This window comes from Adiantum capillus-veneris, chromosome 28 (assembly GCF_014529385.1).
Source record: "Adiantum capillus-veneris isolate H3 chromosome 28, ASM1452938v2, whole genome shotgun sequence".
In the NCBI taxonomy this organism is placed as follows: Eukaryota; Viridiplantae; Streptophyta; class Polypodiopsida; order Polypodiales; family Pteridaceae; genus Adiantum; species Adiantum capillus-veneris.
Window position 1 is genome coordinate 138936343 of NC_140958.1, and position 18011 is coordinate 138954353.

Genomic DNA, 18011 nt, shown 5'->3' on the forward strand with positions numbered 1-18011 from the left:
TAGGAACGCGCGATGATGCGCTAGACCGATGACGCTCCACGTACCACTGTCTCTGCTACGGTGACAAAGAAGAAAGAAACTCCTCATCATCCATACCTGCATTAAGCACACGAATATTTGAACTTAATATTGAATGAATAGAGTAGACAATGACGCAAAGACCATTAAATACAATGACGTAATGACGCATATAAATACAATGACGCAATGAATTGAGTGATAGAAGAGGCAAGTCGAAAACTCAGAATTTTCAATCAAAAGATGTGAGCGCGAGTAGAAAAGAGCGTTATACACCATGGAAGGTACTTAGAGAGCCAGAGCTTTTACAACACGGAGCAAAATTGTTCAAATACAATATTTGTGGCTTTAAGAGATCTCTCTCTCATCCTCGCATAACTCAGCATAACTTCCTATATCTATATAGAGCTCTCCGTTTAAACACATATCCTCTGTTTCATTTTGTAGCTCCTCTGCATGCACCCCATATAGAGTAGTAGCATCTTGATGCTCGTCTGGCACCACCGCAGCGGCTTCTGATTGAGCATCTTCTCTGATCTCCTCCATTGATGCCGTTGTGATTGGCACATGGTAGCCTTCATACGTCCTTGCACTACGAGAGGCTACCTCTATGACGTACCACCAGTTTGATGTAGGCTTTGTAGGATGAAATATTACCTGCCAGAGCCACATAACTTACATGAGAGCTTTCAAGCACATAACTTCTAAAAGGGGGATGTTAACTATTTACATACTTACTTGTTCACAATGCTCGGGTAGTACGAAAGTGTCTCTTAGGTCAGTCCATTTCTTAGTAGAATCCACCTCAAGAAAACCAGACTCTCCTCTATGCACAGTAGCGTTGCGACCGTCCATGATTATCTTGAACCATTGCACGTCGAACAAGTCGACAAAAAATCCTCTGTAATCGATCCTCAAAATCTCTTGTAGCGTGCCGAAGTAAGTGAGTTCCGCCACCACCGGATCTGCATCAGAGGAACGTCGTCGACTAGACTGTTCAAATTTTGCCATGATTCCACAATCTTGAGTAAAACGCTTTTTGTCGATTCGTTCCACCCTAAAATGTCGACCTTTACACCATGCTGCTGTGTATGCCTTATACTACAACGAACAAAGATTATGAGTGGCCGTTCAAACGTTTAGAAATAAAGTCACTAGCTAGTCGTACATTGCAAACTTACCTTGGTCGCGCAACCCCGAGAGTACTCCCACTCTTCCTCAGTCACTTCGTCACCGCATTGTTGTGCGCTTTTCAATTGGTTGTGCAACCATCTTAAGCTCATGAATGTTGGTAGGCTCTCCAGAACCGTCGGATAGTGCATCGGTGGTTGTCTTCCCCGTCTCCACTCGATTTGTGCCCTTTGTCGCTCTTGCTTTGCATCCTCATATTGTGAAATCCACTTTTGCATCACTGGATTGTGAAGCATGCAAAATCGGTTGATTTAGCCTCTAGATCTTCCGTCATCTTCTTCTCAACACCGAGATTGCACATGACAATCCCAGATATGCGCTCATCATCTATGGTTCACCATAGCGTGTCCCGGGCTTTATCAAATCCGTCTAGCCACTCTCCAATGTACACTAGGGACTCTGATACCAACCAACCTTCTGCCATGCTACCCTCCGGACGTGCCTTTTGACGCACATATCCCTTAATCGTTTTCATGAAACGTTCTAAGAAGAACATCCATCTGGAATGAACTCTGCCAGCTATTTCCACCTCATCAACTATGTGAACAAGAAGATGCACTTGAATGGTTAGCATGGTAGTAGGAAAATGTTTCTCAAACATGCACACAAGCTCCGCAGCATTTAGTTTGGCGAATGGTATGGAGTCTACGTTGATCTCCTTTTGTGAGATCCATTGCACCAGCTTTGCAAGTTTGTAGATTGTGTTACGGATGTCGAGAGACAAACATCCCTCAATGGCAACCGGTAAAATAAACTGTAAAGCATGTGCAGCAATGATATTAAAGTCCACATTTTATGCAATGATATTAAAGTCCACTATGAACGTACCTGACACATTTTATGCCAATCGTGTGACTTCAAACCGGTAAGCTTTCCTTCTTTAGTAAAACACGTTCGGAGCGAGTGCATTACGCCAGTGGGGGTCCGCAAAGATCGAATGGTCTCTTTTACTTTGCGTTCTTGGGCTCCTGTGAAAATCCATGGTGCTTTAGGGATTTTTATCGATCCATCAGACGCTGTTTGCGACCAATATTGCTCCATACGATCCGTATTTCTAAGGTCAACTCTGGCTCCCAAAGTATCTTTCTTGCCGGTCAGATGGTCCCATAGTAGATTACCCACATTCTTGAATATATGCATTGGATCGAGCAAGTGATTGATCATGAGTCGGGGCCAGTATGGTAACTCGTACCATAGAGATAGTCTCTTCATCCCTGGAGGCAATCCGTCATCGCACATCTCCTTCTGCTCTAACCATGCTTGTGCAGACATCCTTGGTGGCTCTCTTCCCAAAAAGCCGTCGCGTAACACATGATTCTCTGGAAGATACGCTTGATGACCTTCGTAGATTTGCTTCTTCAGTGAGGGCGCCCTACGTGCATTCAGTCTAGGTCCACATGTGACACATGCTCTGTATCCGCTTGTTTGAAGCCCTGCATGTATACACATGATAATAGATCAACTATGGGAAAAAACAAGATTTACAGTGTCTGAGTGAGGAGTGTCAATAGATCACCTGAGCATTCTGTTAGCCCGGGATAGTCATGCATGGTCCACATTAGAATGCCTCTGATCAAAGCATTCCGTCGTCCTGTGTGTCGGCTCATATCCACCACCTCTATGCCAATCCACAATTGTTGTAGCTCTTCCAATAGTGGACGAAGATACACATCCATATTCTCCACTTTATATCGCCCTGGCACAATCAAGCTTAGCCATAGGTGCCCCTTCTTTGTAGTCAACCACGGGGGAATGTTGTAGTTGACGATGACAACGGGCCATACACTGTAAGATGTTGATCTTTGACCAAATGGATTTACGCCATCCATAGCCAGGCCTAAGTGCAAATTTCGAGCTTCCCTGGCAAAATCCGACCATGTTCCATCTATATGTTTCCAGGCTGCGCAATCTGCAGGAATTCGTAGCACACCATCCGAAGATTTATTCTCCTCATGCCATGATGCTAGGGCGGCCATGGACTTACATTCGAAGAAATGCTTGATGCAAGGAAGCAGAGGAAAATGTCGCAAAACCTTTTGTGGAATTTTTGTCCCGTGGAGATCTACTCGATATCTTTCGGAATCACATTTCGGACACTTCTCCATGTCTATGTATTCCCCTCTGAAAAGAATGCAGTCATTAGGACAAGCGTGGATAGAATTGTAATCCATCCCCAAGTTTCGCAAAATCTTTCTTGCTTCATCTCGGGAATCTGGCATCACATTGTCAGCTGGTAGTATGTGCTCTTTAAGCAATCTACACAACATAAAAATACGATACAGTCGTGTAAAAATCTATCAGATCATTATACATTTAGAGTTTTATTAAAGTAAACTAATTGTAATAGATCACCTGAAAAGCGCTGTGACGCTAGTGTCACTCCATCCAAACTTTGCCTGCATGTTGAGAAGAACCAGGAGTGCTTTCAATCTAGACATACGTGCTCCATTATACAGTCGCGTATCGGCTTCACTTTTCATATCATCATAGATAAGCCTTTCTGAATCCATGATCGTCTCGATCATTTCATCAATCTCGGGCTCAAACATTGCCTCGTTGGGAATGTGCTCTGCATGATCATCCCCCGAGCTGTCAGAGGCTACTTCTTGTGGCCTCACATATGCTGCTTGACCAAAGCGCCTGCGAACACGTCTATTGGGTTGCAAGATTGCTACTTGTTGGCCAGCGTCAGAGTCTGACGAGTTATAATTGGCAACAACTCGATCTATAATAGATGGATCGAACTCGCCAAATTCGTGAATGTGCTGCAAAGAAACACGTCTTGTCCGTCGCACAGCATGCTTGCATTGATTACAAGGACATAAGACCCTCGTTGAGAGATAGGTGTTTCGGTTGGACGGTTCCACATCCTCGTTGTTACCATATACATGTGGTAGTGATGTGTGTGAACACACTAGGACCGCCGGGGCATTTTTTCCCTCTTTAGGAGGTTTTTTCCCCCGTGCATTGTATATACGCCCATCACTCTAGGGCTATCTATCTTTCCATTGCGCACTAAGTAACACACTCTCTATTGTGTGCCTTGAGCTTCCTTCGTCTTCTCCAAGCTGTGTGTGTTTCTCTGCAACCCTAATTCCAACAATTGGTATCAGAGCAGGTCACGTCCTCCCGGGCTTAGTCGCCAGCTGCTCCAGCACACGCCTGCTCACTTTCTCCGATTTCAGTGAGCTTTGGCAAGCGTTCGCAGGTCGACAAATATTTTGGGAGAGCTCGAAGAGCTTGGTCTGCTCAGAATTTTGATTTGGGCTCATTTCGGCCTCCGTTTCCACTACGGGCAGTACTGCACAGGTTATTTCGTCATTTTGTGCAGATTTTCTGTCAGTGCCATTTTCTGCATAACAGGTGCCTTATAGTCTTCTACGGTTTGTGCTATATAGCACAAGTTGTTCCCGCTCCATTTCTCCTATTTTCGGGCAGTTTTCACATCAGGTGCAGCATTTACCATGGCTGACAACAACAACACAGATGTGTTCAAGATGTTTGCTGCTGAGGACAGGTTGGATGGGGACAACTACCCTATGTGGGCTTATATGATGCAACACGTTCTTGTGTCAAAAGGTGTCTGGAACATTGTGCAGGGCATTGATGTACGTCCTGGTTCTGAAGATGTAGGCGATATTGAGGATGTTGCAGGTCTTGCTGCAAGGATTGCAGCTGTTAGAGTTGTTTTGCCTACAGCAGAACAAGCTCGTTGGGATGTTAAGGATGCGCAGGCTCATGCATTGATTGCGTTGTCTGTGAAGCGCACCATTATTCCTCACATCCGTTCAGCAAAATCTGCAAAACAGGCTTGGGATATTCTAGCAGGTCTTTATGCAAGCCGCAATGAGGCTAAAATTGCTTTGCTGCGTAAAGAGCTAGAGTCGAAGATTATGCATGAGGAGGATGATATGGACACTTTCCTTGCTAGTGTCAAGGATATCAATGAGCAACTCATTTCTGCAGGTGAAGTCATTTCTGACAGTTCCCTTGTGCAGACTGTTCTTGATGCCTTACCAGATTCCTACCAGACTTTTGCTAGTACTTGGAGACTGATGACCCAAGGAAATCCTGAAGTTGTTAAGTTTGATGCATTATGCACATTGCTGTTGCAAGAGTCACTTTCTAGAAAAAACAGGACTAGGCAGCGTGCAGTTGAACAGGCTTTTATTGCTTCTCAAAGAAAGGGTGGTAACAGTAATGCAGCCACTTCTTATGGTTCTGCTGCGAGTGGCAAAAATTCTGTTCCTAATGCTTCTGCTGGCAGCACTTCGTCTGGAAATTCTGGTGATAAGGGCAAAAAGAAGATGCGTTGCCATTATTGTAAAGCCAATGATCACTTGATCAAGTCGTGTCCTAAGTTGAAGGCCAAAGAGGCTAAGAAGAAAGAGGGTGGTTCCACTGCAAATGCTGGTTCCACTACAAATGCAGCCATTGTTGAGTCTTCTGTGAAAGGAGATTTTGATGCTGATGTTGATGCAGAATGGGCTTTTAGCGCAGAGTGCACTTACAATCCTGCTGTCCATGATGCATGCTTGTCAGTTGCTGCAGATTCACATGTGTGGTATTTCGACAGTGGTGCTACAAAGCACATTACCTCACATCGTGAATTGTTTACCTCTCTCGAGTCTGTCCCTCATGGGAATTCAGTCACTTGTGCCAACAACGCCTCTTATCCAGTTCAGGGAGTTGGAAAGATTGTGCTCACTGCTGCTAATGGCAGTTCCTTCACACTTGTTGATGCACTTTATGTACCTGGGATCAAGAAGAATCTATTGTCTGTATCCGCACTTGCTAGACTTGGACTTGTAGTCAAATTTGTGGATGACAGATGTACAGTTCATGATCTCAGTTTTGGTGATGAAATTGTTGCATCTGGGCTTTTGTGCCGTGGGCTGTATAAGCTCACTTTGTATGACAAGTGTGGACAAAATTTTGCAAATGCTGTTGCAGATTCAAGGGCTATTTCAGATGCAAAACTTTGGCATGCACGTTTTGGTCATCTGAATTTTGCCAGTTTGCTGCGTTTGCAGAAATCTGATATGGTTGCTTCTTTGCCGCCTCTTGAAGCACCTATCAAACATGTTTGTGAAGGCTGTATTCTGGGTAAAATGCAGCGTTCTAAGTTTCCAAAGGATGGTTCAGTTAGGGCCACATGCAGGTTGCAGCTTGTGCATAGTGACGTTTGTGGGCCCATGCAAACTCCGTCCTTGGGCAATTACCTGTACTTCGTGACTTTCATTGATGATTACTCCAGGCATGCGTGGGTATTTCCACTTAAAGCGAAGTCCGAAGTTTTTATGTGCTTCAAACAATTTTTGGCTATGGCTGAAAATGTCTCAAAATGTACTATGGGCACCCTCCGTTCCGATCGAGGGGGGGAGTATATGTCTCATGAATTTAATGCATTTCTGGCTAGTCGTGGGATAAAACACCAATGTACAGTGCCTTATACACCTCAACAAAATGGTGTTGCTGAGAGGAAAAACAGGTCACTAACGGAAATGGCACGATGTATGGTCAAAAGTCAAGCTTTGCCGCATTCTTTTTGGCTTGAGGCCATCATGTGTGCCACTTATGTACTTAACAGGTGTCCTACGAAAGCTTTGCAGTCTATTACTCCATATGAAGCATGGCATGATAGAAAACCTTCTATTGAGCACATGCGTGTTTTTGGCTGTTTGGCATATGCTTTGGTGCCACAAGTGCAGCGCAGAAAATTGGATGATAAGGCTGTCAAATGTATTTTTGTTGGTTATAGTGCTGAAAGCAAAGGTTACAGGTTGTATCATCCGCAAACAAAACGTATTTTGGTTTCACGGGATGTAGTGTTTGTGGAAGATTCTGTTCAACCCTTGCTGTCATGTACTAGAGACAGTAATGTAAGCTCACAGGACATTTATGACACTTTGTTGCCTCTTTTCAGTGGTGGAAATACAAATGTAAGTTCCAATGAGGCAAATGTACAGCCTATGGGGGTTTCTGAAAATGTTTTAGAACAACCTATTACTGATGCAGATGTACATGATGTACTTGATGAGGAAAGGGCTGAAAATGAGCAGGCTAGAGGTATGCCAAAATGGCTGGTGCACACTTTGCGTGACAGTAAATTGGATGCACCTTTATCTAGTCGTACTCGTTCAGGCTCTCGCCATGCATCTTATGCATCAGATTGTTATGCTTTGGCTGTGTCTAGTTTACATGATGTTGAGGAGCCTCTGTCTTTTGATGAAGCACAGAATTCAGAAAATTGGATTGTTGCCATGAAATCAGAATATGATGCACTTATAGAGAATGACACATGGACTTTATGTGATTTGCCTCCTGGCAAAAAGGCCATTGGTACGAAGTGGGTTTACAAGTTGAAACGCAAGCCGGATGGTGAGATCGATCGCCATAAGGCTCGACTTGTTGCAAAGGGTTATGCACAACAAAAAGGCATAGATTATGAAGAGACTTTTGCTCCCACTTGTCGTATGACTACTGTGCGTTTTCTATGTGCATTGGCAGCTCATTTTGGTTGGGATGTACATCAATCAGACATTGTTACTGCTTTCTTGAATGGTGACATATTTGAGGAAGTTTATGTAACGCAGCCTCGCGGTTTTGTCATAAAAGGACAAGAGGACAAAGTGTGCAAATGTAAGAAGGCTTTGTATGGGTTGAAGCAATCTCCTCGTGCTTGGTATGAGAAAGCTGACACTCATTTGGTTAAACGAGGCTTTCGTAACAGTCCAACAGAAAGCACATTGTATGTAAAGCGTGAGGATGATGTATTTCTCATTGTGGTTCTTTATGTTGATGATTTGTTGATCACTGGACCAAATGAGAGACATATTGCTGAATTTAAGGCTGATTTGAATGCTACTTTCAAGATGAAAGATTTGGGGCTGTTGCATCATTACTTGGGTATACAGTTTAAGCAGTGTGATGGTGGTATTGCCTTGTGTCAGAAAAGTTACATAGAGACATTGCTATGTAAGTTTGGACTTGAGGATTGCAAACCTATTGCCACTCCCATGGAAACAGGTTTGAAGTTGAGTCTACATGATGCTGGCGATCCTGCTGATGTCACTCTTTACCAAACTGCTGTTGGCTGCCTCATTTATGTATGCAACACGAGGCCAGATATTCAGTTTGCAGTCTCGCAGGTCAGCAGATTTATGCATAGCCCAGGGTCTAAGCATTGGCAGGCTGTCAAGAGGATTTTCCGCTACCTTAGTGGCACTTTACATCTTGGCTTGTTTTATCCCAAGGGGGGATCATTGCCGCCAGACTTACATGCTTTTTCGGACTCAGATTGGGCTGGTTGTTTTGACACGCGAGTGTCCACAAGTGGTTTTTGTTTCATGCTTGGCAGTTCATGTATATCATGGTTGAGCAAGAAGCAACCTACTGTGGCCACTTCGAGTTGTGAGGCTGAGTACAGGGCAGTCTTCACAGCTACGGTTGAGTGTGTATGGCTCAGACGCCTTATGGCTGACTTGGGTGTTGGACAGGACACTGCCAACACTATCTACACTGACAGTCAGAGCGCATTGGCAGTTGCGAGGAACCCAGTTTTTCATGCTCGCACAAAGCACATTGAGGTGCATTACCACTATGTCAGGGAGAGGCTCTCAGCAGGAGAGATCAGCTTGGCTTATGTGCCAACACAGGACAACCTTGCAGATCTTTTCACAAAGGCATTGTCTCGTGAGAAGCTTGAAGCTTTCCGCAAAGCTTTGGGCTTACTCCCCTTTGTGGACTGATCCTGTCCTCAGGGCATGGCACTTCCCTTTACTCATGTGCCAGCTCTCGTTCACCGCATCACTCCAGGGGGGATTTGTTACCATATACATGTGGTAGTGATGTGTGTGAACACACTAGGACCGCCGGGGCATTTTTTCCCTCTTTAGGAGGTTTTTTCCCCCGTGCATTGTATATACGCCCATCACTCTAGGGCTATCTATCTTTCCATTGCGCACTAAGTAACACACTCTCTATTGTGTGCCTTGAGCTTCCTTCGTCTTCTCCAAGCTGTGTGTGTTTCTCTGCAACCCTAATTCCAACACTCGTCACTACTCATAATGAGGATAAAAATCTTATAACCTGGACAACAAATTTAATATTCTATTGGCATTCTTCGTCTTATCTCTCTCTCTCTCTCTCTCTCTCTCTCTCTCTCTCTCTCTACCTCACATTCTCTAGTCATGTCCAATCCCCGCACACCTCGGTCTAGAGGTGCACGGAGATCAGAACCACCGGGTTATAATCTTGTCTTTATTGGTCAATACCTATATTTGTGGGTACAAGAAATCTACAGACCCACGTCTACATGATACTGCATGTAGTGGACAAAACCCCTTTGCCTCTTCTCTAGCTGTAGCACTTCACAGCATCTTAACATCTTTTCACAGTAGATCTTTTCACTGTTCGTCTAACTCTAAACCCTAAACCGTAAGTAATTCTTGCGTGGACTCGATCTAACATAAATAAGCATAAATCTAACTAAAATAAAACCTAAATCTAATTTAACGTAAGTCTACATCTAACCTAATCTTTAACGTCTTTTGGGATAGTTTCCTACGACGTTAAAACTCTCTTCTTCTTGTGTGTGTGTGTGGGTAAACCTAAATAAACCTAAATAAACCTACGTCTAATCTAATATAACATAAATCTAAATCTAACGTAAATTATGTTATATTAAAAACAAAGAACTAAACTAACACGGATTATAAGAACCTTAAAACTGATTTAACACATAATTTTTCACATAACTCGGCAAGAGTTGGCATTCTCATCACTAAAGATGTGAGAGTTAACTTCCAGCGGTGACGCTGCCTCATCTCCATCCACATCTGACGACAACAATTGGCCCTTTGGACCGTTCTTGCTCTTGTTACTAACTTTGAAGCTGCTGTTGAATGACTAGAGGTTGTCTAGATGGTCATTGTGTCGGGGATGTAGTGACTCTTGCCGCCCTGAAGATCCACCTTCTTTCCTATCTTCTGAAGACATTTCACCAGTACTTTTGGATCGACGGAGCCCACCATGAGTGAAGGCAGCAATACCCTATATTCCATTGAGGGCTTTCTTCACCCGCTTCATGCAGGCATCGCAGTCTATGGAGACCTAAATCTAATCTAATATAACGTAAATCTAAATCTAGCGTAAATAAACGTAAATCTAATTAAAAATAAACCTAAATCTAATTTAATTTAACTTAAATAAACCTAAATCTAATTTAACGTAAGTCTACTGCATCTAACCTAATCTTTAACGTCTTTTAGGATAGTTTCCTACGACGTTATAACTCTCTTCTTCTTGTGTGTGTGCGCGTGTGTGGATGTGTGTGCCAATACAAAGAGATAAATGGTATAACCTTTCTATCACCCATGCCAAGTATGATAGATTGGTTATGCCATTTCCCTCTTGAATAATAGCTCTTGAGTTCAACTCCTCGTCGGCTAGATCTTTAGGTCTTTTAATTTTAATTAGTTTCCTACGACGTTAAATTAGTTTCTCTCTCTTTCTCTCTCAATGTGTGTGCATTTTTTTGTTTATGCATGTTTTCTCTCTCTTTTCCTCTCTCAATGTGTGCGTTTTTTGTTTATGCATGTTCTCTCTCTCTTTTCCTCTCTCAATGTGTGCGTTTTTTGTTTATGCATGCTCTCTCTCTCTTTTTCTCTCTCAATGTGTGTGTGCATTCTTTGTTTATGTATGTGTGTGTGCGTTTTTGTTTATGTTTGTACTCTCTCTCTCTCTCTCTCTCTCTCTCTCTCTCTCTCTCTCAAAAACACTATGTGTGTGTGTGTGAGAGAGAGAGAGAGAGGGAGAGAGAAAGAGGGGAAGGGAACATGAGAGTGAGGAGAGGGAAGGAGCATACCTGGCTCTCCTTCCTCTCCTCGTGTGTGTGTGTGTGTGTGTGTGTGTGTGTGTGTGTGGAGAAGAAAGAGAGAGAGAGAGAGAGAGAGGGAGAGCGTTACCTGCTCCTTGCTTGAGGGCGCTGAAAAACTCAGATCTGAGATCTGAGTTTTTGGGCGCTCTCTGCTATTTTTTTAGCCCAGTCGGCATCGCTATGAGTGTCGCAAATTTACTTGTAAATTTGCGACGCTCATAGCGACGCCAGGAATTTTTTTTTTGAGCGTCGCTGTGTGAGCGTCGCTAATATGAATAGCCTCTTGTAGTGTGAATGTTTTCATCTTCTATGTTTTCAATGATGGGATCCATGTCAAAGAACGTGTCTAACATCTGCTCCGTCTCTACTTCTTGAAATACCACATCAGGTATTGGTTGGGAGGACTCATTCAATGGCTGTTCGTTTGAAAATTGTCTTCTCTGGGATGAACTTGAAGCAATATCTACTTGCGGAGTTTAATCTATTGTCTCTGGACCAGGAGATCGATAATGCAGGTCTTGTAGTTGCTCTATCGGAAAAAGACCGTGATTGCGTATAATTCTGGTCGTAGCTTTTTTGTTTTTGAAAGATCTGATACTTGCAATGTGCACAAGGACAAGCCATCCTATCGTCCATACTTTATCTACCAATGATGCAACAAAAAATTAAAATACTTTACTTGTTATAACTACACACTACTAACTACATGACAATACATGACAGTCTCACATTCTCTAGCTAGGCCCAATCCCCGCACCACCTCGGTCTAGAGGTGCACGGAGATAAGGACCACAGGGTAATAATCTCGTCTTTATTGGTCAATGACTATATATTAAAGTTGTTGAAGTCTGTGTCTGCTTTTGAAGTCCGATTGTATTATTTTACTTTGTTTGTCAATTTTCGTTTTCTTTTTGAAGTATACACAAGGCGCTTTTGAAGTCCAATTGCATGTTTTCAACTATTTGCCGCTAGCTCTAACAACCTCACATTCTCTAGCCATTCCCGATCCCCGCACACCTTGCTCTAGAGGTGCACGGACATTAGGACCACAGGATCAATGACTATATATTAGTGTTTTTGAAGTCTGTGTACGCTTTTGAAGTCCAATTGTGCTAGCGCTTTTCAAACCTATAACCTAAACCTAACCTATAACCCCTAACCTAACCTATAACATAACCTATAACCAAATTAATTCTTACCTATAACCTCGCTTGTAACATAACCTAATCAAAGTCCATTCGCGTTTTTTGAAGTACATAAGTCATTCTTGAAATTCGTTTGCGTTTTCTCAGCTACTTTTTGCCGCTAGCTTTAACCTAACTTAAACTTATAATCTAACCTAACTTATAGCCTAAACCTAATCTAGCATAACATAACCTAGAACCTATAACCTAACTTATAACCTTAACTTAACCTAACCGAAGTCCGTTTGTGTTTTTAGAAGTACATGAGTCATCTTCAAAGTGCGTTTGCATTTTTTCTACTATTAATTTGTCGCTAGCTCTAACCTAACCTATACCTTAAACCTAACCTAACCTAACATAACCCTAAATCTAAATCTAACCTATAGGCTAACCTAACCGAAGTATGTTTGAATTTTTTTAAAGTATACGAGTCATCTTCGAAGTCCGTTTGCGCTTTTTCTACTATTAATTTGCCGCTAGCTCTAACCTAACCTATAATCTAACCTAACATAATCTATAAACTAACGTATAACCTAAACCTAACCTATAACGTAACCTAACGGAAGTCCCTTTGTGGTATTTGAGGTACTCTAGTCATCTTCGAAGTCCATTTGCATTTTTTCTACTATTAATTTGTCACTAGCTCTAACCTAACCTATAATCTAGCTCAACTTGTAACATAAACCTAAACCTAACCTATAATCTAACATAAACCTAACCTAATCAAAGTTCATTTGCATTTTTTGAAGTACACAAGTCATCTACGAAGTTAATTTGCATGTGTTTTTTCTACTATTAAATGCCGCTAGCTCTAACCTAACCTAAACCTAACCTATAATCTAATCTAGCATAACCTATAACCTAATCCAACCTATAACCTACATAGCCTATAACCTAATATAATCGAAGTCCGTTTGCATTTTTCTACTATTTGTTCCTAGCTCTAACCTAACCTATAACCGACACAATCTTGCATGGTGAATGGTGTGTATTCTAATGCAACCATTGCTAACAATGTGTTATCTTAAATAGATCTTCCTTTGATGAAACTTTGTTGGTGAGTAGTGATACCCTTATCCAGAGTGAGAGAGAGTCTTAGGGCAATTGACTTGGCAATAATTTTGTAAGCTACTAACATCATGGTAAAGGGCCGCCAATGTTTCAGTTGGGAGCGTCATATTTTTTCAGACCAAACCTATAACCTAAACATTAGTTAACTTAACCTATAACCTAACCTAATATTTTACGTATATACAACCTATAACCTAACCTAACCTATAACCTAACATGTTGCCTAAACCTAACCTATAATGTAGCTAACCCAGCCTTAACCTATAACTTAACCTAGCCTATAACTTAAATCTAACTTAGAACCTAACCTAATTAACGTCCTATAACCTAACCTAACTATAAGCTAACCGGTACCTAATATATAACCTAACCTAAACCTAACATATGACGTAATCTAGCCTAGCGTATAATTAACATAACTTATAACATATAACTTAACATATAACCTATACCCTAACCTAACCTATAACTTAAACTAAACCTGACCAAAACCTATAACCTAAACCTCATCAATCGCATAATTTTGAAAAAGACATAATTCAAAACAAAATTTCTTCAAAACATAATTTTCAAAACAAGATTTTTTCATAGCATAATTTCAAAACAACATAATTCCAAAACAACATGACGAGATGGTAGCGTAATTTCATAACATAATTCCAAAGCATAATTTTGAAATAAAATTATCCCAACCCATAATTTCATAACACAAACCATACTTTCAAAACAAATTTTTTCCATTATTACTAAACAAAATGGTATAAAAACTTAAAGCATTGAAAGTCTAAAGCATGAAATTTTATTTTGTCAATATACAAATCAATTTAAATTAATTTAATATCATTAAAATTGTGAGCACTCACATGCGGCCTATTCGAGCAATAAAGGGTCTTGTAATTGTCCTTGAACCTGCAAAAACGCACGCACGCACACACACACACACACACACACACACTATATGTTAAACCATAAACCCTAAACCCTAAACCTACAAGAAAACTTGAAAAGAATCTCACCTTGGTGCTAGAGAGTAGTCCACAAGCAAGATTTTCACCTTCAGCAAGTTGTTAGGCACTAGATTTGCAGTAGGTCAGGAGGAGGAGGGCAAGAGAAGAGGTGCAAAAACTAGAGAAATGCACAAGGGAAGACCCGTGGGTTCATTTTTTGCAAGATCCGTCTGTACAGGCATCGGTCCAGGCGCCGGAACAGACATCGGCATCTGCATCGAAAATTCAAAAATGTTTTTTAAAAAAAAATTCATCTCCCTCCATACTTACCTACGCATATGTCAACCCCCACTATTAACACCAATAATTTGGCACCGAAATTTAAGCGACCTCTTGTAGTGTCTAAAGAGATTCTTCGAGATGAGAAACCTTTCCTTTGGTCACCTTCTTCTGCTTCTCCCCTACTTGGTAGGTACCAAAATTTGCAAGACTAGCCTATGTAGTTTCTAAGCAGAGTCATCATATAAAATAGATGACTAACATGAGAAATCAATAGACGAGATTTTTCACTACAAGGAAATATGCTATTACCGGGGGTAGCTCTGTGACTTAAACACATAGAATTTTTTTGGAAAAAATATCCATGGTCTTGGTAAAGTCGTCGGTATACCCTTCATACCATAACATCGGTATTATAGAAGTATTTTCAAGAGTATTTTTGAGGCTATTACCGGATCTAGCAAAAAAGGGGAAAAAATCATCACTGTCACATGAGCTAAAGTAGGGTCATTGTATTAGTTGTCATTAGGGGATTTTCTATTTGCAAGATTTTTTTTTTTGAGATTTGGGAAGTGAAACATTATTTTCAAGCTTTTTAATGCTTGTATTACACTAGTGTGGCATGAGAAAAGTCTACATTAGATTGTGCAATCCTTTAATCACCAAACAATCAAATGTAACATGCATGCATACATGTCTTCGGTTGTGGAAATGTATTCTCATGCACATCTCTTACTAGTAGTTTCTCTAGTTTTTTGACGAGTATTGTGGAAATGGAAGGTTTTTCTTGGGCCACTTATCTCCACTCTTGGCCAATACAATAAACTAAAACACCAAGTATTGAGAAGAAGGAGAGAAATTTAATGCCATAGAAACAATGCCAAGAGACCTCAAAGATCTACATCCAAAAAATTTGTTTGACAATAACTTTGGGCCAAAAACCATAACTATATATAAACCTTAGAGAAAATTGTACAACATAAGTCTTTAACAAAAAAACCTAATACCTCATAGGGAACTAGGATAACCAATCTAACACGAGAGAGAGAGAGAGAGAGAGAGAGAGAGAGAGAGAGAGAGAGAGAGAGAGAGAGAGAGAGAGAGAGAGAGAGCCATTTTAGATCTAATATTGAAGAGGCATGGAGCATCCCCCAACGTCAATATATGATTGATTCTAACCCATTTGTAAAGGTCATTATTACAAGTCACACAATGGAGGTTGGAATCAAGCAAATAGGGGGATTGGAGAATCCTCCAATTATGCCTATTTGCTTGGTTTAATTTTGACCCACGTGTTGAGGTCATTACAATGCACATTGTACCCATGTCTTTGTGGCAAAAAATGAAGAGACAATGGAGCCTTCCTTTACTTGCAGCTAGCTATGTGCATTCATGTATAGGAAAAGAATTCAATTCTGCTGGAATGTGATGGCCTAGCAATGTTGATGACATTAAAAACCGCATACGAATATGGTACATTCACTCTCTTTCTACTTGTTTGTATATTCTTGACATCTAGAAATTTTGACATAATGGCCTTCCAAATCTGCACATTAAGAACACAAAACTCAACTACTAAGTAAAGAATGAAATGAGATAATCTCCCAAAAAACACATCACTTGTCCTACTACAAAAGAAGAGCATGTTGGCTCAACAGATGTGCAATATATAGTTCCCACAACGGGGCTATCTAAAATATATATAGTGCCCACAATGAAGCTGGAAAAAATAAGCATATTCATTAAGCCTAGTCCATGATACAACATTCCAAATGGGGATTGTGTTGATTACCTCATGTGCTTCTATAAGTGAGCCACATTTGGCATATAGATCAACCAGAGTACGTCCTACTAAAAGATACCCTTCAAATCTAGTCCTTGTAGCTTAGGCGTGTAATTCATGGCCTTTATTTGTATCTCCTATACTTTTATTTGTATCTCCTATACTTACACATGCTTTCAAATTGAATACAAAGGTAGTGGCACCTAGAGATAAGTCCTTGTATTGCATCTGTCTGAAGCAGACCAACTCCTGTTCGCCAGGCCCAAAGTCTGCATTCCATGAAACGACATTCTGAACCCGGGGAGGTGACCCAATAAAAATGTAACCTATCACATGAGTTCAACAAAAGGGTATTTAAAGTTCTTGAAACTTATAGAAATATATATAGAAGGGCATTATTTTTTCAAATTTGAAAAAAACTTACAGATTTTAAAAGAAAAGAATACATTATATTCTTAACAAAATTCACACATAAGGGGTTTTACAAACATGTCTTGAACGCATGTGATATGGTAATTCTACACATAATGAACCCCCCCCCCCCCCCCCCGAGATTCTGAATATGTCTAATTAATGACTTATTAAGACTTTGAAAGTAGACCACACTTTTCATACATATCAACCAATGTGCTACCAATGACAAGGTCCTTTTCTTGCCCACTTTAAGCTATTTCTTTGTGCAAATCTTGCACCTTGTCTAATGCTTTTGCAATGCCGCAAGCTTTCAAGTTGCAAATAAATGTGATTGCATTTGGATGAATGACTTCTTGTCTCACCTGTTCAAAACATTTAAGTGCCTTCTCACCTTCCCCATGTTCAGCATAGCCAGCAATCCAGGGTGGTCCGCGACATAACATTTTGAGAGGGAAGTTTGTTGAAGACATCATGTGCTTTGGAGAAGGACATGCACTTCACATACATATCCACCAATGCGTTACTGACAAAGCCCTAATTTAGCAAAAAACCATGGATATTGACATCTTTATGAAGCTTTTGGCCACCCTTAAGATCTTCCAACTTGGCACGAGCTTCCTATTAGAGACACAATAACATCCTCATCCAGATGTATTGAGGTGCTCTGATACATTCTTTGATACAAACAAAGGTCTTGCTGGGGATCACCACATTTGACATAACGGATGATGAGAGAATTTCATGAATCCTTGTTTGAATCTATTTGGTGGTCAAAAAAATAATGAGCAACACACATGTTTCCTACACCCACCAACAAGAGGATGAGGTGATTTCTTAGATGAGCTTCAAATCGCTTTTTTTGCATGTAAGCATGTAAGCATTTTGCGTGATTCCAATTCTTTTGTTTTCTACATTATTTGACAATGTAAGACATGCCCTAATGTGATGTCAACAACCCTTCTTCTAGAGAACAGAGTATATGTTCCATGCGTAGCTTTTTCCAAGGATCACCTAGTTGAAGCTTATGTAGCTTCGTCCCCAAAAAATACTCAGTCACTATCCTAATTGTTGGGGCTTGTGGGTAACCACTTGAGAAAAAGGGGGGTTTGCGTGCAACAATCAAATTGAAGTAGAGAAGTTGTTCAGTGTGTGTGTGTGTGTGTGTGTGTGTCTTGTGATGGATAAATCCCAAAATGCAAAGAGGAAAACAAATATTTCAATCTATGAATTGATTGAATGCACAT